At 36.9% G+C, this 26,846-nt stretch overlaps 1 pseudogene; it reads left to right on the forward strand.

Moving 5' to 3' along the window:
- The first annotated feature begins 7,069 nt into the window (after window positions 1-7,069).
- LOC113619229 (kinesin-like protein KIF3C pseudogene) overlaps window positions 7,070-26,846 on the forward strand; it is a 161,494-nt pseudogene continuing 141,717 nt past the window's right edge.

Consider the following 26,846-nt stretch of genomic DNA (forward strand, 5'->3'; position numbering starts at 1 on the left):
CTCGATGTGTTTGTGGGTATTATGGAAACATTTATGGTGCCTCTGTCCCATCACCCCAAGTTATTCAATGCAATAGAATGCTTTATTAAAGCAGAATACCTGAATAAATTGCACATAGGTGAAGAGAGAGAGAAGTACTGGGAAATGTTATGACAGAAAAGCTTTTTAGTATTCCTTACCACATTGAGGAGTAGTGAAGAGAATCATCACGGAAAGAGATGTTAAGCTAGCATTATTTTCTTTTAGGCTGTGTAGTTCATTTGCAACCAGTCACAGAAAAAAAAAAAAAAAGATAATTTTGACCAAACAGCCAGACACCAATTTTAAGTATCAATATTTAAAGACAGAAGAATTGATAAGATTCAAATGAGGTTGACAAGGTAAAGTGTATCATAAGCCATAATCCAGTAGCACTAATGTGTCATTTTATCATAAATATATATATGTATATATATATATGGCTCTCTATATATACCTATGATATATATATATATATATGAATGAGCTCAAACTTCATAAATTATTTGTTATGAGATTTTTTAAATAAAATAAATAAATAACACATCCCTCTCCTTATCAACATAATCAAATAGTACAAAGTACATAGAATGAAACTTAATCTCCTTCCATCACATTATTGCATTAGTTCCACTAGGTATTTAGTAAGTTTCTGCTATAGGTTACACAGGATTAAAAGTTGAAAAGAAATAGTCCCTGTACTCAGGAATGCAATGTCTCTTTTGAGAAAAGAAGAAAGAATAAAGGGATTACATTTTAGATGACATGAGAGAAAAAGGAAATGGTTACTTAATGGAGCTCTTAAAAATATATACAATTTGATAAGTGACATTCAATTGCTGGAATAAACATGTGCAATCAGATAATTATTATTATTTTAAATAATAAGGATATATAGATATTACATCTCAGCTTGTGTTAATCTACTTGGGCTGCTATACCAAAATACCATAGACTGGGTAGCCTAAACAACATTTACTTCTCACAGTTCTGGAAGCTAAGATCAACATCTGGAAATCCAAGATCAAGGTGCCCTCAGATGGGTACCTGGTAAAGGCCCTCTTTTTGTTTGCAGACAGCCACCTTCTCTCTGTGTCTTCAATGGAAGAGACAGAGAGAGAACAATCTTTCTCTCTTCTTATAAAGCCACTAATGCCATCATGAGGACTCTACCCTCATAATCTCATCTGATTTTAGTTACCTCCCAAAAGCCCCATGTCTAAATATAGTTATATTGGGAGTTAGGGTTTCACTATACGAATTTTGTCAGGGACATAGCACAGCTCTCAATAAAAACATGAGAAATGGAGTATGTATAGGCCTTTCTTCAGAAAATGAAGAAATGGAGACAGCACCTCTTGTAACAAGTCTGTACATCGTAATATTCTTGTGAGGATTAAATCGAATCAGATAAAAAGTGTAAAGCTCTTAACACAAGCCTAGCTGTCAAAATGGTTTGACCTTCATATTATTGGCTGCCAAGTGGTGAGCCAAGCATTTTTGATACATTACGGAGATTTTTTCAAAATAACTGCAAAGTGAGAGTAATCCTCCTTTCACAGTGAAGAAACTGAGACTCAGAGAAGTAAATATCTCTCCAAAATAATACAGCTTTTCAGGGCTGGAGTTAGGATTAGCACCATTGTTTGTCTGATTCCAAAGCCCAGTTTTATATATTAAGCCAAGATACCTCTTCTTTCTGTAGTTATTGGTGATTTATATTTACAGTCATATACCTAATATTTTTACAATTTTTAAAATGATTGGAAAGAGGGAATATAATGGAACATAGCACAAAATGTGCCACTTTCAAAAAGTGATGATTCATGGTATACACCAATTGTTGCTGATTTTCAAGATTACCATGTGGCTATAGCAGGATGTGGGAACGGAAACATGAACTCTGTGATTTTGTGGGTAACTGTTATCTTGTAGGGGATACAATATTATTTGCTATTAGAAAAACAAATTGTCAGATTTAACGACAAAGAGAAGTGACCCACTTTCCTAGAGAATATGGCAGGCCTAACAAAAATGTACATCGATGTTCAACCTTATGATTAAGTGTAGTGGAAAAGTGGGTTAAAGTTTATGGTACTGAAGACAGCTGAATTGGTGATAATTAAGGAAACAAAAACTGTAAAGAATACTTGGACCTAAGTAAGTTCTTATTATGCCCTGTCTACTAAAGTAAATTATAAGACAAATGATATATTCTGGATGAGTTAGGTCTTATGGAAAACTTCCTAAGAATCTAAGAATGAAGAAAGTTTTATTTTCACCATAGAAGGTAATAGTGTGGTTAAGAAAGTAGACTTTGGAGTCAAACATCATACTTGTATAATACTGTTAACATTTCTTAGTCACACTTTGCTTTAGTTTATCTGTTTGTTTTTAATAAAATTAAGATAATTATAGTACTTACTGTTAGGTCTGTTTTATTGCTTAAATGAGATAAAAAATGTAATGTGCAGAGTGCTGAGCTTTGTACATATTTACTACCATATATGAAACACAGCTTTTTTACCTGCTTCATTGTGTAAGTGGCTTCCTTGACTCTTTCAACAAGTATTTGAAAAACATATTGCATTTTGGTTGAGAGACTTCTTCAAATCTATTCTTATTCTTGGTCACAAAGCTAAGCTTCCAGATTGTCTGAGACTCACTGAGCAAGATACTTTATCATTTTGGGGGCACCAGTCCCCTTTGAGAATCTAATGAAAGCTTCATCTGTTGAGTTTGCCAGGTAGGGAAGTGGTCAGTTAGGACAATGAGCTAAACTGAAAGTAGCAATCAAGACTTTATTCATTTATTTCTTTTTATGGCTAGGTAATATTCCATTGTATATATTGTGACAGTATATGCAGGAGGTAGAAAAGAAAAGCACCAGCTCCCAAGTGTTTCATTTCCACCCACAAAATGGTAATGGGAGAGGGTCAGGTAACCTGCAGCAGAGACTGGAGTAATCTTCTCACTGCTGAGGGGGACTGAACAAAGATGCCTGAGAAGTCTCCTTATGGACCTGAGGAGCCAGAGGATGGAGAGGGGGAAGGACTAGTATTAGAAAACCAGAGTCGGAGTGGAGAAAAGTGTCTTGCCAAGGCCACCTAAGAAAAAGACCTCAGAATGAAGGTGCCTGGGCTGGAAATGCAAATATACCTATGAGCTTGGCTGGTCTTGGCAAGCTCGAGTCCTTGACTGAAACTCCCTCCAGAGACTGTAATGTCCTGGCTATGTGCCCAATTTAGTGTGTGGATAGTCACTTTCCCCCATGAGGCCTGCTAGGCAATGCCACATAGTTGCTTGTGGTCAGGCCTGAACAATCACACAGAGGATACTGGCCAGGAGCCAGACTGTCAATATCTACAAACATTTAGTATATACTACATTCTGTTGCATTCTGCTTACTGTAAATAAACAGAGTATCAGAACAACTTTTACAATGAGTTATATCTTTTTCACCCATGAAAAATTTAATGACCACTTTATGAAAAAAAGTTCAAACCAAAATAAAAAATCAATTTTCCTTCTGAACAAAAATACATTTAAATGAGAAAGATGCAGTTTAGTGTGTAAAACATGGACATTTTGCCATGGTCATTCTGATGCCAATATCTATATCATACTTGCAATAAAATAAAGGTAGATTTTATTTTTACATGTTGAAATTCTATATACACAAAGAGCCATGTTTTTTGAACACTTACTATGTACCTGATACTGTCTATATTTTTTTCTGTGTAATTAGTATTCAATAAGGTTGAATCAGAAAATAACTTTATTTTTCCCACTCTGCCTCAAATATCTTCAGACCTACTCAGTGCACTATTTAATTTCTGATATTTGGTTATAAAAGTAATTAAATATATATATATATATATATATATATATATATATATATTTTACTTTTAGGTAGTAAAATGGAAATGTACAGACCAGTTTAATCATGTCAACACTCAACTTCATTTAACATTAAAGTTTGTCCCTTCTGACAGTCTAAAATTCCTTTGGGGAAGGGGACTGTGGTTGACTTCTCACTTATTCTTAGTTATCTCCTACTCCTTCCCCCTTCCAAAACAGCATCTTATACATCCAGGATTGGAATTGAGGATACAGAAAAGAGGTAAATGAAAGAAAACTCTTAATTAATTAGCGCAAAATAATCTGGCTCAGATTTCCTCTAGGCATGGCAGAGTCTCAATGTTGATCTATCTGATTTTTTTCAGTTGGGAGTTTTTATGGTTTCCTCAAAGGGAGCCTCCTTAGGTGACTCTGCTTATCAAGGGAGCTTTCTTGACAGGTCAATGCCTCTTCTCTGGCTGACCATTTACCCCTCCCCCACTCCCACCCCTATATGCAAATATGTATAATGACCTAAGACCAACAACTTATTGCTGAGGTCCCCTTATGCAAGGCATACTTGTGGCTGCATTAATTTCAAAAGGCCCCAGTGTGGCTCATGTGACGCACAGAGTATACAAGTGAAAGGCACCTTTCATCAATGGAAAGCAGCACACTTAGCTCCCAGCAGAGCCATTCTTCTTCACTTTTCCACCAAAACTGCAGCTCTTAGACCTTATATTTCTCAGGCATGGTGCAAACTCAAAATATGTTACAGGACACATAACAAGCTAACTAAGTGGTTGCCATGAATTCCATTTTTGTACTGACTTAACTCGAGGAGAAAGTGCCCCTCTTCACTCCCCTATGCTTGAGATAAGCAGCAGATCACAGTCCAACCAACAACCAACCCTTTCCAAAGAAATTCTCTTTTTAATTACAGGCTTCTTAAATCCTCAACGTGAGCTAGTAAAGGGAAGGGCTTGCCCCCGTAGGTGGGCTATTTCATCACTCTGGAATATGTAGAATACAGGCAATATGTGTTCTTTTCTCAGGCTTTATTGTTTCAGCAGAAAATGAGGGAAAGAAGAGAAAAGTTTACCTTTAGTTGTACATATATAAGCAAACAACAGATAAGGCTCCACTGTTTTCTGACCCCAGTGATAAAATGCTTATTTAAAAATCTCTAGTCTTTCCCAAGATGCTTTAAATTGAATTTTAGTTGTATCACTTATTATTTTTGTCTTCAAATAAACAAACAAAATCATTTTCGGTAAGATCTGTGTCATTCCATAAGGAAGGAAAAGAAAAATCTAAGGTACTTTGGGCGGAATTAACCTTTAAAGGAATTTTGCATATTTTGAGCTCACCTTCAGATATCTACCTGCATAAAAATTATAAGACCAAGTGACTCAGTTACAGCTTGTAGCAGTATTCCTTGCAGTATGGGAGAATCTGCATAGTTATCTGTCTCCAAATTACTTTCCTTTTGAGAATTCTGGGCAAAAATTCAGAGTATTTCAATAGCATACATGTCATTGCTAGTAGGGCTGTATATACACAGGTGTTCATTATTAATATGGTTAAAATTGTTTGCCTAAAGCTTACCATACCATTCCCATCAATCATCAATCTGTTGCACGAATTGGCTTTCCTTTTACTCTCCCTTGAAAAAAAAAAGGGAAACTTTGAAATCCAACTTGTTTTTTTTTGTGTGTGATTAGTCCTTAGAAATTCTGTCGTGTAAAAAGCAACTTTATTGCCTATCTCTATTTCATGGGGGGTGGGGGTGGGGAGAACCTCTCAAAGAAAAAAGATTCCAGCTCTGGTTCTCATTTAATTAACATCCATGATGGCAGTAGCTCAGTTAACTTATAAGCCTATTGGAGAGTCTTTGATCAATATTTATGGATGTATATTATAGAAAGTCTTGTTGAATTCTAGATCTCCAAATTAGATGTGCTACCAAACATTACAGATGGTCCATTTGAGTGCAAAGTCCACTGCTTTTCCTCCCAGGGGAGGTTTAGTTCTATTAGTTAATTACTGATGTTTAAAAAACTCAGCAGCTTTAAACAACAAACATTTATTAATTTCAAGTTTCTGCAAATCAGAAATTCAGGAGTGGCTTAGCACTATAGTTCTTGCTCAGGATCTCACAAAAGGTTGCAATTGGGATGTCATCAGAGCTAGTGTCATCTGAAGGCTTGACTGGGGCTGGAGGGTGTGCTACCAAAATATCACTTATGTAACTATTGGCCTAAGGCCTCAGGTGAACTCTGGCTCTTGGCAGCAGGTCTTAGATTTAAGAGAGCAAGATGAAAACAACAGTGTCTTTTATGACGTAATCTCAGAAGTCACACTCCATCATTTATACAATATCCTAGTGATTACATATGTCAGCCCTATTTAATGTGAGGAGGGGTCACACACAGGGTTTAAAACCAAGAGGCAGGGATGACTGTGGGCCATATTGAAACCTGACCACTACAGTCTGCTCTCATACCCTCAAAGAGATTCATGTTCTTCCCCACATACAAGATTAATTTATCTACTCTCATAGACCACAGACATGCTGTCCCATTACAGAATCAGATCAAAGTTTAAAATCTCCTCAGATTTAGGGGCAAATATAGCTCCTCAGGTTTTGTTCTTTAAGTGTAGCTCCCAGATATATTTCTTTCAATCTGGAAATCTATGAACTGAAGAGACAAGTTGTCTACCTCTCCCCAAAAACTACAGTGATGGAAGAGGTCACAGGTATAAAATATTTAGGGGACAAGTGGTCAAGGGAATGCTGGGACAAATCCAAATTAAAAGACAAATTATTGCATTTTATGTCTCCTATCACAAAGAAGGGAGCTCAATTTCTGGTGGGCCCCTGTGAATTCTGGAGACAGTATATTACACGTCTAGGAAAAATGTTCTGGCTTATATTATGGTGTTACAAGGGGCTAACAGCTGTGTGTGAAGCCTAGAGCAGAAATTAGCTCTGCAGCAGGTCCAGGTTGTAATGTAAGCAACACTGCCCCTTGGACCATTGAACCTGGAACACCCTTTGGTTTCGGTACTATCAATGGTGAGAAAAGATATTATATGGACTGTGAGACAAGATCCATGGGAGAATCATAACTCAGAATATTGGAATTCTGAAGCAAGTCCATTACATCTGCTTCAGAAAGTTCAATGTTTTTGAAAAACAACTCCTGACATGCTAATTGTTCCTGATAGAGATAGCAAGGCTGACCATGGGACACCTAATGACTATACATCCAAAATCCCTCATCATGAAATGAGTCTTATCAGTCTTACAGAATCAGAAGGTAAGACACACAGCATTTTAAGTTACATCTGACTTTTAACATAAGTATGGACAGAGGGTGTAAGCACTTAAGCAGTGAGGTAGCCAGTTCCAAGATAGTCCCGGTGATCCCCACATCCTGTACTTCAGACTTTGCGTGATCCCTTCCCACATTGCATCAGGGTGGGTCTGCGTGACCAACAGGATTTTTGCATAAATGATATTATGTCACTTTCAAGATAAGGCTATAAAAGGCACAGAGGTGGGCTTCCCTGGTGGCACAGTGGTTGAGAGCCTGCCTGCCGATGCAGGGGACACGGGTTCGTGCCCCAGTCCGGGAAGATCACACATGCCGCGGAGCGGCTGGGCCCATGAGTCATGGCCGCTGAGCCTGTGCATCTGGAGCCTGTGCTCTGCAACGGGAGAGGCCACAACAGTGAGAGGCCCACTTACCACAAAAAAAAAAGAAGAAGAAGACACATTTCTAAACGTATCTCTCCATACCAAACTCTGCCTGTGAGCTATGTATGCATATGACTAGTCCTGTTTTATAACTCACTCTTTTTTTCCATGCAGGCAACTTACGTTGGAAAATATTTGTGCTCTTATCTTGGAAAATAACATGTCACTGCTGATTAATTAATAATGACAAAATCAAATGTGACTTTTTAGTCTAATTTTGTAGGATTCTGATCATTCTTTTGCCAACTATTCCTGGGGATTATTTATCTCCACAGCATAGTGAGTGATACATTAATCCAAGACACGGTAACATAAATATCTCCAAATTTTCCCATTTCAGGTTTTTCCCTTCAATTATCAAGTTTAGATATAGCTAGAACTTCTATCCTAGGTTTTGTAAACAATCCAGCATATTCTCCTTGATTTAAGATGATTCCTGAGGGATATTTTTTTCCTTGACATCTCTTACTTTAAACCCCTTGCTCTGCCTGAGGGATTTTAAGTAGCAGATTTTTTAAAAGGTTTCATAATCCTTCTTCACTACATATTATTTTCCAATGCAGCTTTTGTGTTTCTTCAATCAGTGATTGTCTCTCATTCAGTCACACTTCTGGTTATGTCACTCATTACTCACTTATTTTTACTGATTAATTTCACAAGTAATTATTGAAACTTGATTATGTTAGCTACTATGCAAAGCATTTGGAATACAGAGGTGAGACAGAAAGCAAAGTCTCCTTTAATCATGAAATAAAAATCTAGCTCTCTAAGATAAACAATGTAGGTGGAGGTTTGCCAGAATCAAACTTTGGCCTTCTTAAATATATTTGAAAATTGTATAACATAGCTTGGTATTAATGTGGCTATGGGAACTTAATTATTCTGACATCTTGCCATAAAAAGGTAATTATCTCGACTAATTTGAACTCATCACTGTAACACAAACAATTGGATCTATCAGTTCAGGGCAATAATTTTAAATGTATTAAATAATACTCATGAGAAAAAAAAAGACTTGATATGTTAGCTATTAATCCAGAGATCCACATGAGCTTGGGAAATACATTGCCATATATTTAAATTTTATTTCTAAATAAACATTGAATCAGTGGTCTTGCCATGTGTTGGACATGCCTGCTTATTTCTTTAGGGAAATAGTCATCTGTTCAATGGAGTTTTGTATTCAACTTCTAAGTTAAAAATTTATTGCTTCTCAGTCTACATCTTGAATTTATTCATATATCAAGCTGTCAGTGAGAGGGTACACAGGGGATAATGACATAAATTATCACTTATATATTGCCTTTTTGTCACCTTGAGGCATATATATATATATATATATATATATATATATATAGAGAGAGAGAGAGAGAGAGAGAGAGAGAGAGAGAGAGAGAGAGAGATATCACGTATACAACTTGATTTATATGATCATCACCATAAAAGAAGTGGATTTAACCACATTTAAAACTCTGAAAGGAAGTTTGTTTTATTTCACCACTTTGAACATAAATTTTATATCACACACATCTCTAGTCTTATTTTTTAGCAATTAAATATTCACAAGTAACATAGTAAGTTAAAGCTGGATTACTACACTCAAATTTTGGTAACTAATCATTAATTCACTGTGATGTTTATTTCCATTTTGCCTTTTATCAATTGTCGTGTTTACTTGGTAAGTATTATTTAAGGTTCATATGAAAAGAATCTGAATATTTTATTTGTTTCAACAGAAACACAACCAGATGTGCAGGCGTAGAGGTAACAAAGGACATAAAAAATTTCATAGAATGTAGCAGATGGATGTTTGAACCATCTAGATTTTATGCTCTGAGAAACACATAAGATAAGAAATCTACTGAACCAAGCAGAGGGTCTAAAAACATAAACAATGGTGAATGTTTGCAGAAAATGTTATTTACTAGTGTTTTGTGTTTATTTAAACCATCTAATTCTTTCTCAAAACTACCTAGGTTGGTCACAGATAATTCCATAAAGGTTTTAAGATGGCAATTATTCTCCATCTAAAATTTAATGAATATTTTAAATGGTAATTATTTAGAGTTTATATTTGGTAGTGCTTTAAGCCTCAAATTGGATGTCAATTAACATTTCATTTGACTCTATGATTCCTGTGGAATAAGTACAAAAGAACATTCGTGATTATTGTAAAGGAATTTAGTTTAAAAGTCATTTTTACTGACTATTTAAGGCAAGATATAGGAGTACCTAGTAAATTTGATACTTACCATTAAAATATACACGGTAATACACATAAAGAAATAAATAATCCCCAATACTTTTTAGTAATAAAGATAGAAAATCATGTGATAAAAATATCTATTTATCCTATAGTTTGAAATATATTTATTCCACACATGGTATGTGCCAGACATTGTGCTACGTCCTTGAGGTAAAATGATGTAGAAAAGAAAATGGACCTCTGCTCTAATAATTTTTTGGATTACTGTGGGGAGAAAAGCATCAATCGTGTAATTGCACTTATGAATGGTTAAGTATATACTGAAGTAAGTGCTTTGTATGAAAGCACTTACCTGTATGTGCTTTACCTAGATTTTGGAATTTAGAAAAGGCTTCTTTAAAGTATGTGATGCTTATGTTGATATGTTATAGATGTGTGGGGATTAATTAGCAGGCACACAAACCCTACTGTGAAGGCCAGGCGATTTGAAGAGCCAGGGTGACATCTAACCACAAGGGGAAGAATTGTATAAGATTAGCTAAAAGAGTAAAACAGAGTCCAGAGAATGCAGCTGAAAAGATTAAAAGTAATGTATAGCCACTGGAGGATTTTAAAAAGAATGGTAGTGGATTAGGGCATGCTTTGAATTAATTTTTCTGTTTTTAAGTTTCATTGTGACATAATTCATATACAATAAAATGAACCCTTTTCAGGTATAGAGATCTATAAATTTTGCTCACTGCCTACAGTCATGTAAAGAGTTGTCCAGTATGCTTGCTGGAAATCCCAGTCTCTTCTCTTCTCTAGCATATGGATTTCTAGTCTGAAAAACTACTCAGATCTGGAAACTGGGCAAAGGATATGACTTTTTAACTGGGGACAATTGCCCTTAGTCTCCTAGTCATTTATCCTTGATTTTCTCTGACGGTAGAAGCTAAGTAGTACCCTTATTGGCTGTCCTGTGTGATACCACTGTGTATTAACAGTCACTGTGGGTCAGTTTTCCTTGGATGTCATTCTGATCCTGTGACTCATGAATATTGTGTCCACTTTGATCTTAGCAGCTGAGTGCCGCCACCTGTTATCTGTTGTTCTCTGTTTTTCAGGGTCCTATCATCTCTACTGTTACTCTTACCGGCAGTAAGCTTAGTCGTGTAACAGTTTCTTTTTCCTTCAGCTCTGACCTCAAAAACAGCATTTCATCACTGACTGTTTTAGTAAATGTTGATACTTCTCTCACCAGCCCATTCTTTATGGCCATGGTAAATAATGTAATCTCTAAGTCTTACTGTGGAACATAATCTATCGGGTCTTTTGGCCTTATATTGTGTACATATTCCAGCACGCCTACTTCCATGCACCTTTGACCTCTTCCTCCACTGTCTGCCTCAGCAGTGCTGGCATTTCAGCTTTGCTCAACAGCGTCGTTTCTCTTTTCAGGTTTTAGGAGCCACTTTGGTAGCTAGTTTGGAACTTCTTCTGAGATCCTTACCATAGTGTTAAAATGTATCTCAATTGAGTGCTCCCAAATCAATAAACTCTTCCCTAGCCAAACTTAGGTTCTGTCCTTTTTCAAGAATATTTGGAATCTCTTCACACATATACTTTCCCAGTTCCTTAGACTATATTCTGGCCAAGTCTTCAGCTCTTTTGCGGTGTGACCTCTTTTCCCCTCTTATCAAGTTCAGCATGATAGTGGCTGAGTTATGCTGTGAATTAAATAACCCTGTTTACAGGCTAGTGTCTGGGAGGGGAGTGATGGACATATCCTGAGAAGGGCACATGTTACTATGCAGGTGAGAGGACTCTGCACTGTCTTCAAGAAAATTGGGGGTGCTAGCTCCTAATAGGAAGAAGTGGGCTACTGCAGCAGGGTCAAAGGGTTAAAAGTGATCTGAGAGAGTTACAAAGTTTAACAGATGTCCCATCCCAACTGTCAGCATCCCATTTTTATTCCCAAAACTGAGTTTTCACCCAAAGAGAGAAACTACTTCAACTGCATGTTTAAACTTCTATCGTATTCCACCACTCTGTTAAGTCCTGGGACTAGTCCTCAGCTCTCCCCTCCCATTGTAAGAGATAAGAGCCTCTTTTTAAATTGCTAGGAAGGTCCTCTGGCCTTTACACCTGGCTTTCAGTAGTCTGTGAGTTGCCTGTAGCTTTTCATTATTTTTTCTAGAGTATTAAAGCTTAGTAATATCCATCCAAAATCATTGTACAATTATCATTCGCCCTATATTTTCAAACAATCAATAAGTCACACCAACCAGTACATTCTTTACTATCGAGTATGCCATCCTGATTTACCACCAGTGGTTTTTAACAATTGAACTGTTTTATTGTTCTAGGGGCTTCCTGTGCTCCATCTACAACCATGGATGTAATCCTCATTGCCAGGTTGACAGCAAGTAATCCACCTCCAAAACATCATCATAACCTGCTTTCTCTGAACACTCCCAGTAAAGGTGGGAAGGGTGTTCTGCCCCAGGAAGGGTGTTCTCTTAGGCAGAGCAGCTCTTTGCAGCTGAATCAAGCCTGAAGATACTGATGGTAGGCTTTCTACTGGCATGTGGGGCAACAAGTTACTGCTTGAAGGCTGAGAGGTGCATCTTTGTGTCCAATACACAGATTAGTCACTACAAAATACAGATTTTATAACCTCGAAGTCACATTAATATATCTAAATTGAGCCACAGAAATAAACAAGAAAGAAAAATAAGTGCATGAGAAGAAATTAGGGCACACTGAAAATGTAAGTGGAGTGTAACCAGAGTCCAGAAAGAAAAGGAGACATTAGGGTAATACCAATGTTTGAAGTTATAATGTTTGAGACCTTTCAAAGCATAAAAAGACACCAAATCACAAATTCAGGAAGCTCAGCAAACCCCATGCAGAATAAATACAAAGAAAATCACATCTAGGTATATCCTGGTCCAACTATTGAAGAAAAAGGGCAAAGAAGAAATCTTAGAAGTAGTGAGAAAAAAAAGAATATATTCTGGGAGCAGAAATAAGAAGAGTAAGGGATGACTTTTCACCAGAAACTATGAAAGCCAGAAAATATGGACTGCATTATTAAATTGCTGAAAGAATATAACTGCCAACCTTGAAGTTTATAACCAGTAAAGATATACTTTTATAATGAAAGTGAAACAAAGACATTTTCAAATAAATTAAAGCTGAGAGTGTTTGTGGTAAACAGGACTTGAATTACAGGAAAAAATTTCCTCCAGATGAATTTCAAATCTAAATTTGAATAGAGGAACAGGAAAACCTTAGAAGAAACTTATAAGGACAAACTATTATCATGAACAACACAAGATTTCTTTTAAAAATTACAAATTAGACTACATGTATAGTAAGAACTTACATTTATTAAAAAAAACCCCCACAAAGACAGTGAAAAAGCAAGCTACGAAGCAGAAGAAGATATATGTACTAATACGTGTGATGAAGGACCCATATCCAGCATTTTTATAAAATAGCTACCAATCAATAGCAAAGAGACTGAAAAATCTAATTAAAAAAGCAAAAGCAAAAGTCTTAATCAGGCATCTCTTTAAACAAGGATATCCAAAATGAACAGTAAATATATTAAAAAGTGCTCAACGTTTTTGGGTACAGCAAAATGCAAATTAAAACACAAGGCGATACCAAGTGTTAGCAAAATGCAGAGCAATTGAAACTATCATTCACTACTGGTGGGAATTTAAACCATTATTACTCCTTCGAATACCTGTAACTGTCAGTGTCTATTGAAGCTGAACATATGCATACCCTATGAACTTGGAATTATACTCCAAGGACTATATTCAACAAAATGCATACATCTGATCTCCAAATTAATGTCCATGAATTTTCATAACAGTGCTCCTTGTAATAGTAAAAAATTGGATAAATAGCCATCAAAGCTAGAACAGATAAATGATGGCATTTTCACACAATATAATACTATAATGGAATTAGAATGAATGAACCAATGTTATATGCAAGAGTATGACTGATTTTAATGAATGGCATTTTAAACAAAACTAGCCAGACACACAGAAATGTACATTTCTTATATGCTGGGTTTTTTCATTTTTTGTTTTTTGCTCAGGGTTGTGGGGTTGTGAGCACATAGCATGCTCCATTTGTGAAATTTAATTATGCTGACATGTATGATTTTTGCACTTTTCAGCAATATATTATGTTTCAATAAAAATTCAAAGAGACAAAAAATCTAGAATGACTGTGAATATGTAAGAAGGATTAAATACAGATTCTTGAATTAGAAGATAAAAAGAAGCATCTAAATGTACATATGCACTCACAAGAAAAAAGATAAATAGAAAAATATAGTAAATGTTTTACGTGAATTAAACATTATAGGTGATTCTTAAATTATTTTGCTTAGGTTTTTAAATTAAAATTTCCCAGTTCTTTAACATAAAAAACTTTTCTTCTTTAACAAAAAACAGAATTATTTTAATATTTCAGTTGAACAATAGTAATTGTTGGAGGAGTAAGAGAAATAATCTCTGGTGACAAATAATGGCTACCTTACTCCAAAATTCTTATTTCACGTAAAAGAACTCTTACTGTCATTTTTGATTTTGTTGTAATTATTCAATTATGTACAGTTGTTGGTTGAAAGACATAACAAAAGTTCCATATGTATCATATATGAAACTTGTCATTGCAGCCACTGATTTATAACTTAACGATGTCTGTATCTTTAAAATTGGCCTTGGTCTTTCTATCAGCTCAGATTGTTTACCTGATAGATCAAGACCACTCTGTCATCACTAATTCCCTGCTAGACTGCTTTTATTAGCTATGCCTGAATTTATGCCTTATTGCCTTGAGTTAATTCCACATCAGGATTCTCAGTGTTTCATCCTCCCTCTATCATGGCCATTGCCTCCACTTTAGTTGCTACACTACAACTGTTCTGTAATCTTACTATATTTCTGCTAAGTTACTTGTGTAGATCACATAAATTACACACACACACAGACACACACACACTCCCCTAAAAGCAAAAGTGCAAAGTAAAATAAATAAAGTCAGACTAAATCTCGGTATCAGTTTTAACCTTTTGAAGTTGATAGCCAGAATGCCTGGATTTGCATCCCAACTCTGACACTTGTTAGCTGTGTGACCTTAGGCAAGCTATATAACTTATCTGTTTCTCATATTCTTTGTCTGAAAAAGGAAATAAATGGTAACTATGAAATTGGGTTCTTATGAGGAATATTAGATTTAATTTTTGTAAAGCAATTGGAACAGGGTCTATGATGTTTGTTTTCATGTTATTATTTGTACAATTTTTGTTGTTGTTTTTTCTCCCATCTTGTTTATATTCAATTTTTAATAGTTGAGAATACACAAAATATTTTATTTTGTATCCTTCCTTTTAACCTAGCATTTATTTCAGAAGCTTTCTCAAGTCAGTAAAATAGCTTTTTATTTATTACAAATTGTGATTTTTTTGAGGTCTCATAATTACCTTCAATTTTTTCTTTGGTTAGATATTGAGGTCTTTATTTTTTTCAAAATTACATAATGCTGCAATTATCATGTTTATGCCTAAAATGGTTATCTGTATTTCATAGTATTTTTTTAAGGTACATTGAAATAAATAGATTACTAGGTTAAAAGATAGTATATTTAAAATCTTTATGCAGTACTTGATACAGAAAAGTATATTTAATGGACGTGAAGCTTATAGCAAACAGTGCTGTCTAATATAACTTTCTGCAGTGAAAGAAAGTTATAGTGTTCTATAATCAGCTCTATCCAATATAATGACCACTAGACACATGTAGCTATTAAACATTTAAATGTGGCTAGTATAGCTGAAAAACTGAATTTAAACAGCTTGGTGCAGGTAGTGGCTATGCAACAAAAGTTTCCATACTTGTGCAACTTCTGCCCAAATTGCTCATTTCATTAAAGAAAACTCCCTGCTGCTCTCTGACAATACTCTTTTGACACCTGACAACACTGCCTTAATAACCTTAATTTTTATTAAGGTTATTCCTGTATTTTAAAAATAGCTTAGCACATTTTTATGAATGCCTAACAATATGATGCTTAGTTTTGCTTGGTTTTGATCTTTGTAGAAACAATCATCTTTATCCACCCTTATTTTTGTTTTTTTGTTTGTTTATACATTTCTTAGATTTAACTATGTTGCCTTATGTGGCAGTAGTTTATTAATTCTCAGAGTTCACAGTATTCCATTTTGTGACTTACCCTAATTTATTTGTCTATTATAAAGGGCACTTAGTCTGTTTCATGGTTTTTTACTGTTATGCTATGAGGTATTATGTGCATTTCCCCTAGTGCACATTTTTCAAGAGTTGTAGCAATGTATACGACTGAGAATAAAACTGTTGAGTCATAATATATTCACATGTTCATCTTCACTATATCATTTTAAATTGTATTTCAAAATGATTGTACAAATTAATATTTCCACCAGAAACTTATCTGAGTTCTTTAGGTTCCATACTCTTATCAACACTTTGTACTAGATGCATTTTTTTTACTTCAAATAAGAATAGTAGTATGGAGTTGAGGAAGATGGCGGAAGAGTAAGACGCGGAGATCACTTTCCTCCCCACAGATACATTAGAAATACATCTACACGGGGAACCGATTCTATAGAACACCTACTGAACACTGGTAGAAGACCTCAGACCTCCCAAAAGGCAAGAAACTCCCCATGTACGTGGGTAGGGCAAAAGAAAAAAGAAAAAACAGAGACAAAAACATGGGGACGGGACCTGCACCAGTGGGAGGGAGCTGTGAAGGAGGAAAGGTTTCCACACACTAGGAAGCCCCTTCGCGGGCAGAGACTGCGGGTGGCAGAACGGAAAGCTGAGGAGCCATGGAGGAGAGCGAAGCAACAGGGGTGCGGAGGGCAAAGCGGAGAGATTCCCGCACAGAGGATCGGTGCCCACCAGCACTCACCAGCTCGACAGGCTTGTCTGCTCACCCACCGGGACGGGCGGGGGCTGGGAGCTTAGGCTTGGGCTTCGGAGGTCGGATCCCAGGGAGAGGACCGGGGTTGGCTGCGTGAACACAGCCTTAAGGGACACCCAGCCGTGAGAGAGTCCGGGAAAAAGTCTGGAGCTGCGGAAGAGGCAAGACACTTTTTCTTCCCTCTTTTGTTTCCTGGTGCGCGAGGAAAGGGGATTAAGAGCGCTGCTTAAAGGAGCTCCAGAGACGGGCGCGAGCCGCGGCTATCAGTGCAGACCCCAGAGACGAGCATGAGACGCTAAGGCTGCTGCTGCCACCACCAAGAAGCCTGTGTACGAGCACAGGTCACTATCCACACCTCCCTTCCCGGGAGTCTGTGCAGCCCGCCACTGCCAGGGTCCCTTGATCCAGGGACAACTTTCCCGGGAGAACGCACGGCGCGCCTCTGGCTGCTGCAACATCACGCCGGCCTCTGCGTCGCAGGCTCGCCCCGCATCCATATGCCTCCCTCCTCCTGGGCCTGAGTGAGCCAGAGCCCCCGAATCAGCTTCTCCTTTAACCCCGTCCTGTCTGAGTGAAGAACAGACGCCCTCAGGCGACCTACATGCAGACCCGGGGCCAAATCCAAAGCTGAACCCCGGGAGATGTGCGAACAAAGAAGAGAAAGGGAAATCTCTCCCAGCAGCCTCAGGAGCAGCGGATTAAATCTCCACAATCAACTTGATGTACCCTGCATCTGTGGAATACCTGAATAGAAAACAAATCATCCCAAACTGAGGAGGTGGACTTTGGAAGCAAGATATATTATTTTTTCCCCTTTTACTCTTTTTGTGAGTGTGTATGTGTATGCTTCTGTGTGAGATGTTGTCTGTATAGCTTTGCTTTCACCATATGTCCTAGGGTTCTGTCCGTCCTTTTTTTGGTTTTTCTTCTTTTTTTTTACTTAAGAATTTTTTTTTCTTAATAATTAACTTTAATAACTTTACTTTGTTTTATTTTTATTTTATCCCCTTCCTTCCTTCCTTCCTTCCTTCCTTTCTTCCTTTCTTTCTTTCTTTCTTCTTTTTCTCCAATTTATTCTGAGCCTTGTGCATGAAAGGCTCTTGGTGCTCCAGCCAGGAGTCAGTGCTGTGCCTCTGAGGTGGGACAGCCAACTTCAGGACACTGGTCCAAAAGAGACCTCCCAGCTCCATGTAATATCAAACGGCGAATATCTCCCAGAGATCTCCATCTCAACACCAAGACCCAGCTTCACTCAATGACCAGCAAGCTACAGTGCTGGACACCCTGTGCCAAACAACTAGCAAGATAAGAACACAGCCCCATCCATTAGCAGAGAGGCTGCCTAAAATCATAATAAGTCCAAAGACACCCCAAAACACACCATCAGACGTAGACCTGCCCACCAGAAAGACAAGATCCAGCCTCATCCACCAGAACACAGGCACTAGTCCCCTCCACCAGGAAGCCTACATAACCCACTGAACCAACCTTAGCCACTGGGGACAGACACCAAAAACAACGGGAACTATGAACCTGCAGCCTGCAAAAAGGAGACCCAAATACAGTAAGATAAACAAAATGAGAAGACAGAACACACACAGCAGATGAAGCAGCAAGGTAAAACTCCACCAGACCTAAGAAATGAAGAGGAAATAGGCAGTCCACCTGAAAAAGAATTCAGAATAATGATAGTAAAGATGATCCAAAATCTTGGAAATAGAATAGAGAAAATGCAAGAAACATTTAACAAGGACCTAGAAGAACTAAAGAGGAAACAAGCAGTGAGAAGCAACACAATAAATGAAATTAAAAATACTCTAGAATGGATCAATACCAGAATAACTGAGGCAGAAGAACGGATAAGTGACCTGGAAAATAAAATTGTGGAACTAACTACTGCAGAGCAGAATAAAGAAAAAAGAATGAAAAGAACTGAGGACAGTCTCAGAGACCTCCGGGACAACGTTAAACGCACCAACATTCGAATTATAGGTGTCCCAGAAGAAGAAGGGAAAAAGAAAGGGACTGAGAGAATATTTGTAGAGATTATAGTTGAAAACTTCCCATAATGGGAAAGAAAATAGTCAGTCAAGTCCAGGAAGCACAGAGAGTCCCATACAGGATAAATCCAAGGAGAAACACGCCAATACACATATTAATCAAACTATCAAAAATTAAATACAAAGAAAATATATTAAAAGCAGCAATGGAAAAACAACAAATAGCCCAAAAGGGAATCCCCTTAAGGTTAACAGCTGGTCTTTCAGCAGAAACTCTGCAAGCCAGAAGGGAGTGGCAGGACATATTTAAAGTGATGAAGGAGAAAAACCTGCAACCAAGATTACTCTACCCAGCAAGGATCTCATTCAAATTTGATGGAAAAATTAAAACCTTTACAGAAAAGCAAAAACTAAGAGACTTTAGCACCACCAAACCAGCTTTACAACAAATGCTAAAGGAATTTCTCTAGGCAGGAAACACAAGAGAAGGAAAAGACGTACAATAATAAACCCAAAACAATTAAGAAAATGGTAATAGGAACATACATATCGATAATTACCTTAAATGTAAATGGATTAAATGCTCCAACCAAAAGACATAGACTGGCTGAATGGATACAAAAACAAGACCCATATATATGCTGTCTACAACAGGCCCACTTCAGACCTAGGGACACATACAGACTGAAAGTGAGGGTATGGAAAAAGATATTCCATGCAAATGGAAATCAAAAGAAAGCTGGAGTACCAATTCTCATATCAGACAAAATAGACTTTAAAATAAAGACTCTTACAAGAGATAAAGAAGGACACTACATAATGATCAAGGGATCGATCCAAGAAGAAGATATAATAGTTGTAAATATTTATGCAACCAACATAGGCGCACCTCAATACATAAGGCGAATACTAACAGCCATAAAAGGGGAAATCGATGTTAACACAATCATAGTAGGGGACTTTAACACCCCACTTTCACCAATGGATAGATCATCCAAAATGAAAATAAGGAAACACAAGCTTTAAATGATACATTAAACAAGATTAAGATGGACTTAATTGATATTTACAGGATATTCCAACCAAAAACAACAGAATACACATTTTTCTCAAGTGCTCATGGAACATTCTTCAGGATAGATCATATCTTGGGTCACAAATCAAGCCTTGGTAAATTTATGAAAGTTGAAACCGTATCAAGTATCTTTTCTAACCACAATGCTATGAGACTAGAAATCAATTACAGGAAAAGCTCTGTAAAAAATACAAACACACGGAGGCTAAACAATACACTACATAATAATGAAGTGATCACTGAAGAAACAAAAAAATACTTAGAAACAAATGGCAATGGAGACACGACTACCCAAAACCTATGGGATGCAGCAAAATCAGTTCTAAGAGGGAAGTTTATAGCAATACAATCCTACCTTAAGAAACAGGAAACATCTCAAATAAACAACCTAACCTTGCACCTAAAGCAATTACAGAAAGAAGGACAAAAATCCCCAAAGTTAGCAGAAGGAAAGAAATCAAAAAGATCAGATCAGAAATAAATGAAAAAGAAATGAAGGAAACGATAGCAAAGATCAATGAAACTAAAAGATGGTTCTTTGAGAAGATAAAAAAAAATTGATAAACCATTAGCCAGACTCATCAAGAAAAAAAGGGAGACGACTGAAATAAATAGAATTAGAAATGAGAAAGGAGAAGTAACAACTGACACTGCAGATATACGAACTATCATGAGAGATTACTACAAGCAACTCTATGCCAATAAAATGGACAAGGTGCAAGAAATGGACAAACTCTTAGAAATGCACAACCTGCCGAGACTGAACCAGGAAGAAATAGAAAATACGAACAGACCAATCACAAGCACTGAAATCGAAACTGTGATAAAAATCTTCCAACAAACGAAAGCCCAGGACCAGATGGCTTCACAGGCGAATGCTATCAAACATTTAGAGAAGAGCTAACACCTATCCTTCTCAAACTCTTCCAAAATATAGCACGGGGAGGAACACTCACAAACTCATTCTACAAGGCCACCATCATCCTGACACCAAAACCAGACAAAGATGTCACAAAGAAAGAAAACTACAGGCCGACATCACTGATGAACATAGATGCAAAAATCCTCAACAAATACTAGCAAACAGAATCCAACAGCACATTAAAAGGATCATACACCATGATCAAGTGGGGTTTATCTCAGGAACGCAAGGATTCGTCAATATACGCAAATCAATCAACGTGATACACCATACTAACAAATTGAAGGAGAAAAACCATATGATCATCTCAATAGATGCAGAGAAAGCTTTTGACAAAATTCAACACCGATTTATGATAAAAACCCTGCAGAAAGTAGGCATAGAGGGAACTTTCCTCAACATAATAAAGCCCATATATGACAAACCCACTGCCAACATCGTCCTCAATGGCGAAAAACTGAAAGCATTTCCACTAAGATCAGGAACAAGACAAGGTTGCTCACTCTCACCACTCTTATTCTAAGTAGTTTTGGAAGTTTTAGTGACAGCAATCAGAGAAGAAAAAGAAATAAAAGGAATCCAAACCGGAAAAGAAGTAAAGTTGTCACTGTTTGCAGACGACATGATACTATACATAGAGGATCCTAAAGATGCTACCAGAAAACTACTAGAGCTAATCAATGAATTTGGTAAAGTAGCAGGATACAAAATTAATGCACAGAAATCTCTGGCATTCTTATACACTAATGATGAAATATCTGAAAGTGAAATTAAGAAAACACTCCCATTTACTACTGCAACAAAAAGAATAAATTATCTAGGAATAAACCTACCTAAGGAGACAAAAGACTTGTATGTAGAAAATTATAAGACACTGATGAAAGAAATTAAAGATGATACAAATAGATGGAGAGATATACCATGTTCTTGGATTGGAAGAATCAACATTGTGAAAATGACTCTACTACCCAAATCAATCTACAGATTCAATGCAATTCCTATCTAACTACCACTGGCATTTTTCACAGAACTAGAACAAAAAATTTCACAATTTGTATGGAAACACAAAAGACCCCGAATAGCCAAAACAATCTTGAGAATGAAAAATGAAGCTGGAGGAATCAGGCTCCCTGACTTCAGACTATACTACAAAGTTACAGTAATGAAGACAGTATGGTACAAAAGCAGAAATATAGATCAATGGAACAGGACAGAAAGCCCAGAGATAAACCCACACACATATGGTCACCTTATCTTTGAAAAAGGAGGCAAGAATATACAGTGGAGCAAAGACACCCTCTTCAATAAGTGGTGCTGGGAAACTGGACAGGTACATGTAAAAGTATGAGATTAGATCACTCCCTAACACCATACACAAAAATAAGCTCAAAAATGGATTAAAGACCTAAATGTAAGGCCACACACGATAAAACTCTTAGAGGAAAACATAGGCAGAACACTCTATGACATAAATCACAGCAAGATCCTTTTTGACCCACCTCCTAGAGAAGTGGAATAAAAACAAAATAAACAAATGGGACCTAATGAAACTTCAAAGCTTTTGCACAGCAAAGGAAACCATAAACAAGACCAAAAGACAACCCTCAGAATGGGAGATAATAGTTGCAAATGAAGCAACTGACAAAGGATTAATCTCCAAAATTTACAAGCAACTCATGCAGCTCAATATCAAAAAAACAAACAACCCAATCCAAAAATGGGCAGAAGACCTAAATAGACACTTCTCCAAAGAAGATATACAGATTGCCAACAAACACATGAAAGAATGCTCAACATCATTAATCATTAGAGAAATGCAAATCAAAACTACAATGAGATATCATCTCACACTGGTCAGAATGGCTATCATCAAAAAATCTAGAAACAATAAATGCTGGAGAGGGTGTGGAGAAAAGGGAACACTCTTGCACTGTTGGTGGGAATGTAAATTGATACAGCCACTATGGAGTACAGTATAGAGGTTCCTTGAAAAATCTACAAATAGAACTACCATACGACCCAGCAATCCCACTACTGGGCATATACCCTGAGCAAACCGTAATTCAAAAAGAGTCATGTACCAATATGTTCATTGTAGCTCTATTTACAATAGCCAGGACATGGAATCAACCTAAGTGTCCATCAACAGATGAATGGATAAAGAAGATGTGGCACATATATACAATGGAATATTACTCAGCCATAAAAAGAAAGAAAATTGAGTTATTTGTAATGAGGTGGATGGACCTAGAGTCTGTCATACAGAGTGAAGTAGGTCAGAAAGAGAAAAACAAATACCGTATGCTAACACATATATATGGAATCTAAGAAAGAAAAAAAAAGGTCATGAATAACCTATGGGTAAGCCGGGAATAAAGATACAGACCTACTAGAGAATGGACTTGAGGATATGGGGAGGGGGAAGGGTAATCTGTGACAAAGTGAGAGAGTGGCATGGACATATATACACTACCAAATGTAATATAGATAGCTAGTGGGCAGTAGCTGCATAGCACAGGGAGATCGGCTCGGTGGTTTGTGACCACCTAGAGGGGTGGGATAGGGAGAGTGGGAGGGAGGGAGACGCAAGAGGGATGAGTTATGGAACATATGTATATGTATAACTGATTCACTTTGTTATAAAGCAGAAACTAACACACCATTGTAAAGCAATTATACTCCAATAAAGATGTTAAAAAAAATTGGACTTGATTAAAATTAAAAATACAAAATAATAAGAATAGTAAAGTAGTTAGTAATTGTGGTCTTAACTGCATATTTCTGATTATTAATGAGGTTGGACATCTCTTCATGTTATTAGTCATTAATGTTTTATTTTTGAGAAAAGTATGTTCATGTCTTTTGTTCATTTTTTATTGGTTTGATAGTTTTATATATGCTTGGGAATCTTTATATATTTTTAGATCAATACAATTTGATTATATGCATTCTAAATAATTTTCTTAATTTGCAGTTTGTATGTGAAATATTTTATAATACCATTTTACAAGTTGAAATTCTTCGTTGATAAATGACATTTATCAGTCTTTCCTTTGACGGTGATTACTTCTTGGGTCTTAAGAAATCCTTTCATATCCGTAGATCATAAAACTATAACTCTCTAATTTGTCTAAATGTTATTACATTTTTCATTTCACAGTTAAATCTTTAATTTTAAATTGATTGTTCTATAAGTGTTGTGGTAAGAATCTGATTTTAAGTACCCCAGATAACCCAGCTATCCCAGAACTATTCCTGTCTTTTTCCAGTGGTCTGCAATGCTACTTCTGTTAAAAAATTTTTTCACATATAAATGAATCTGTTTCTGGCTCTCTATTCTATGCCATGGGTTAATTGTTTCTGTTTCCATGCAACTATTACAATTTAAATTATAGTAACTTTAGAATAAGTCTTGATAGCTGCTAAGGAAAAACCATCATATTACATTTCTTTTCTGGCAGCTTCTTGCTTTTGTTCTACCACATAAATTTTATAATCATATATCAAGTTACTTAACAATTACAACTGAAATTTTGACGTGATAATGTGTTTTGTATGCTTCCTTTTTCAACATTAAAAGTAGTAAGTAGAAAACCCCAAAGCCATTCATGATCAGATACAATTAGAAAAGGAGTTCAAGGATTTGTCTAGGAGTCACATATTTCCACTTCTGTTGCCCCACTGTTAATTCCTTCACTAAAAAAAATCATGGACTCCTGCATATCCATATAAAAATGTACAATCTCTAAATTAGTTTCTAATTAATTGTTCTTATTAATTGTTCCTAATTAGGAACTCAGAAGGAAGGGCTGCTTTACTAAGAAACCATTTCCCCAAAATTGTAATCCCACAGTGGCTCCTGCAATAGTCTGTTAAATACAAAGATCACTGGCATATAAAATATAAAATATTCCTTGCTAAAATCTTTTGGAAAGCTACCTTCTGAACCTATGAAAGTTCACTTCCTAGGGACATCACTATGTTTCTGCCATGTTTTCTATAACAATAATAATATCAGAGAACATAACTGAACACATACAAAATACTAAGGACATTATCTTTTAAAAATTTCAATTTAATCCATGACTCTATAATCATAACCGATTGTTAGATGAGTCAGAAATTCAGATGCATCAGTTATATTTCCCTTAGTCACATGGCTAATAAGTGGGGAAACTCGCATTTAAACTCAAATCTATCTGAGCAGAAGGTAAAAATGTGGTTGCATTAAGAGCTTTAAAAAAAAGTATGCTGATATGGCAACTCAGCATTGTTCTGTGTGGTAGCCTGAATGAGAGCTCGTCAAAGATATCCAAGTCCTACTCCTCGGAACCTGTGATATAATTAATTTAAAGATCTTGAGACAGAGAGATTATCCTATGTTATCTGTATGGACTTGGTATTATCATAAGGGCTCTTATATAAGAGAAACAGGAATTTAGAGTGGTAGTAGCAGATGTCATGTTGGAGCTAGGATTAGAGTGACACAAGGAAGGGTTTACAAGCTGAGAAATGTGGCTTCTAGGAGCCTCTAGAAATTGGCCTCCAGAGGCTTCTAGAACAAGCTCTAGAAGTTGAAAAGGACTGGTAAACAGATTTTCACTTAAAGCCTCCAGCCAGAACCAGTCATGCTGACACCTTGACTTTAGTCCAAGGAGACTAATTTTGGACTTCAGACCTCCACAACTGCAACATAATAAATGTGTTGTTTCTTAAGCCATTAAGTGTATGGTAATTGGTTACATTAACAATAACAAACTTACCAGTTCACTTTACTTAAATAAACACACGAAGAATACTGCTTCAGAGTCTAGCTCTAGATCAGGCAAAAACACATTTTTGTTAACTGAACTAACATGTTAGAGCAGGGGTCCCCAACCTCGGGGCTGCGGATGGGTAGCGGTCCATGGCCTGTTAGAAAGTGGGCTGCACAGCAGGAGATGAGCAGCGGGACAGCAAGGGAAGCTTCATCTGCTGTTCCCTATTGCTCACATTACCGCCTGAACCATTCCCCCACTCCATCCGTGGAAAAATTGTCTTCCACAAAACCGGTCCCTGCTGCCAAAAAGGTTGGGACTGCTGTGTTAGAGGGTTTACTAAAAACACCTGCTACTACGAAAATGTCTCCTTTGGAAAATTTGTACAGTGGGCCTTAAATATCATCAAGTTATTCCAGACAAAGTCTCTTTTCCTCTGTTGGTTCCCATTTCAAAAAATTGTTTTTTGGTTTTGGGTTTTTTTGCCTTCACAGCCTGTTGAGCTTTGTCATGCTGGAGACTTCCCACAGTTTTTCTGCCACTGCAACGAAATGATAGGAATATGAGACCCAGTGGGAGCCAAACCTTCAAAAAAACATTTAAACCCTTACATGGAAAAGAGCTGACACCCCACAAATCTGAACATAAACACAGATCTGTCAGTCTTGATCTCTAGGAAGCCAGTCAACTGAAGTCTGGATTACACACTCTCTATCATCAGTCCATCCACAACAAAAACAGTTCATGGATATTCTGCAGATGCTAAATATTTCTGGGTCTTTTCTGTTATTTTATGGAATCAATGCCTAATTGAAAACTGAATTATGAAAGATATGTCAGGTGAAGTAAGAGATGCAAGATGTTGTAGGCTTATAGATATATCAATAAAATGAGAGGGACTTCCCTAGTGGCGCAGTGGTTAAGAATCCGCCTGCCAATGCAGGGGACATGGGTTCAATTCCTGGTCTGGGAAGATCCCACATGGTGCGGAGCAACTAAGCCAATGTGCCACAACTACTGAGCCTGCACTCTAGAGCCTGTGAGCCACAACTACTGAGCCCATGTGCCACAACTACTGAAGCCCATGCACCCTAGAACCTGCACACTGCAACTACTGAGCCCACATGCCGCTACTACTGAAGCCCACGCACCTAGAGCCTGTGCTCCGCAACAAGTCAAGCCACTGCAATGAGAAGCCTTTGCACCACAATGAAGAGTAGCCCCCATGCCCCGCAACTAGAAAAAGCCCGCAAACAGCAACGAAAACCCAATGCAGCCAAAACAATATTAAAA

The sequence above is a fragment of the Aethalodelphis obliquidens genome, unplaced genomic scaffold (genome assembly GCF_003676395.1).
Source record: "Aethalodelphis obliquidens isolate GAN/ISIS:26980383/991018 unplaced genomic scaffold, ASM367639v1 scaffold6, whole genome shotgun sequence".
Taxonomy (NCBI): domain Eukaryota; kingdom Metazoa; phylum Chordata; class Mammalia; order Artiodactyla; family Delphinidae; genus Aethalodelphis; species Aethalodelphis obliquidens.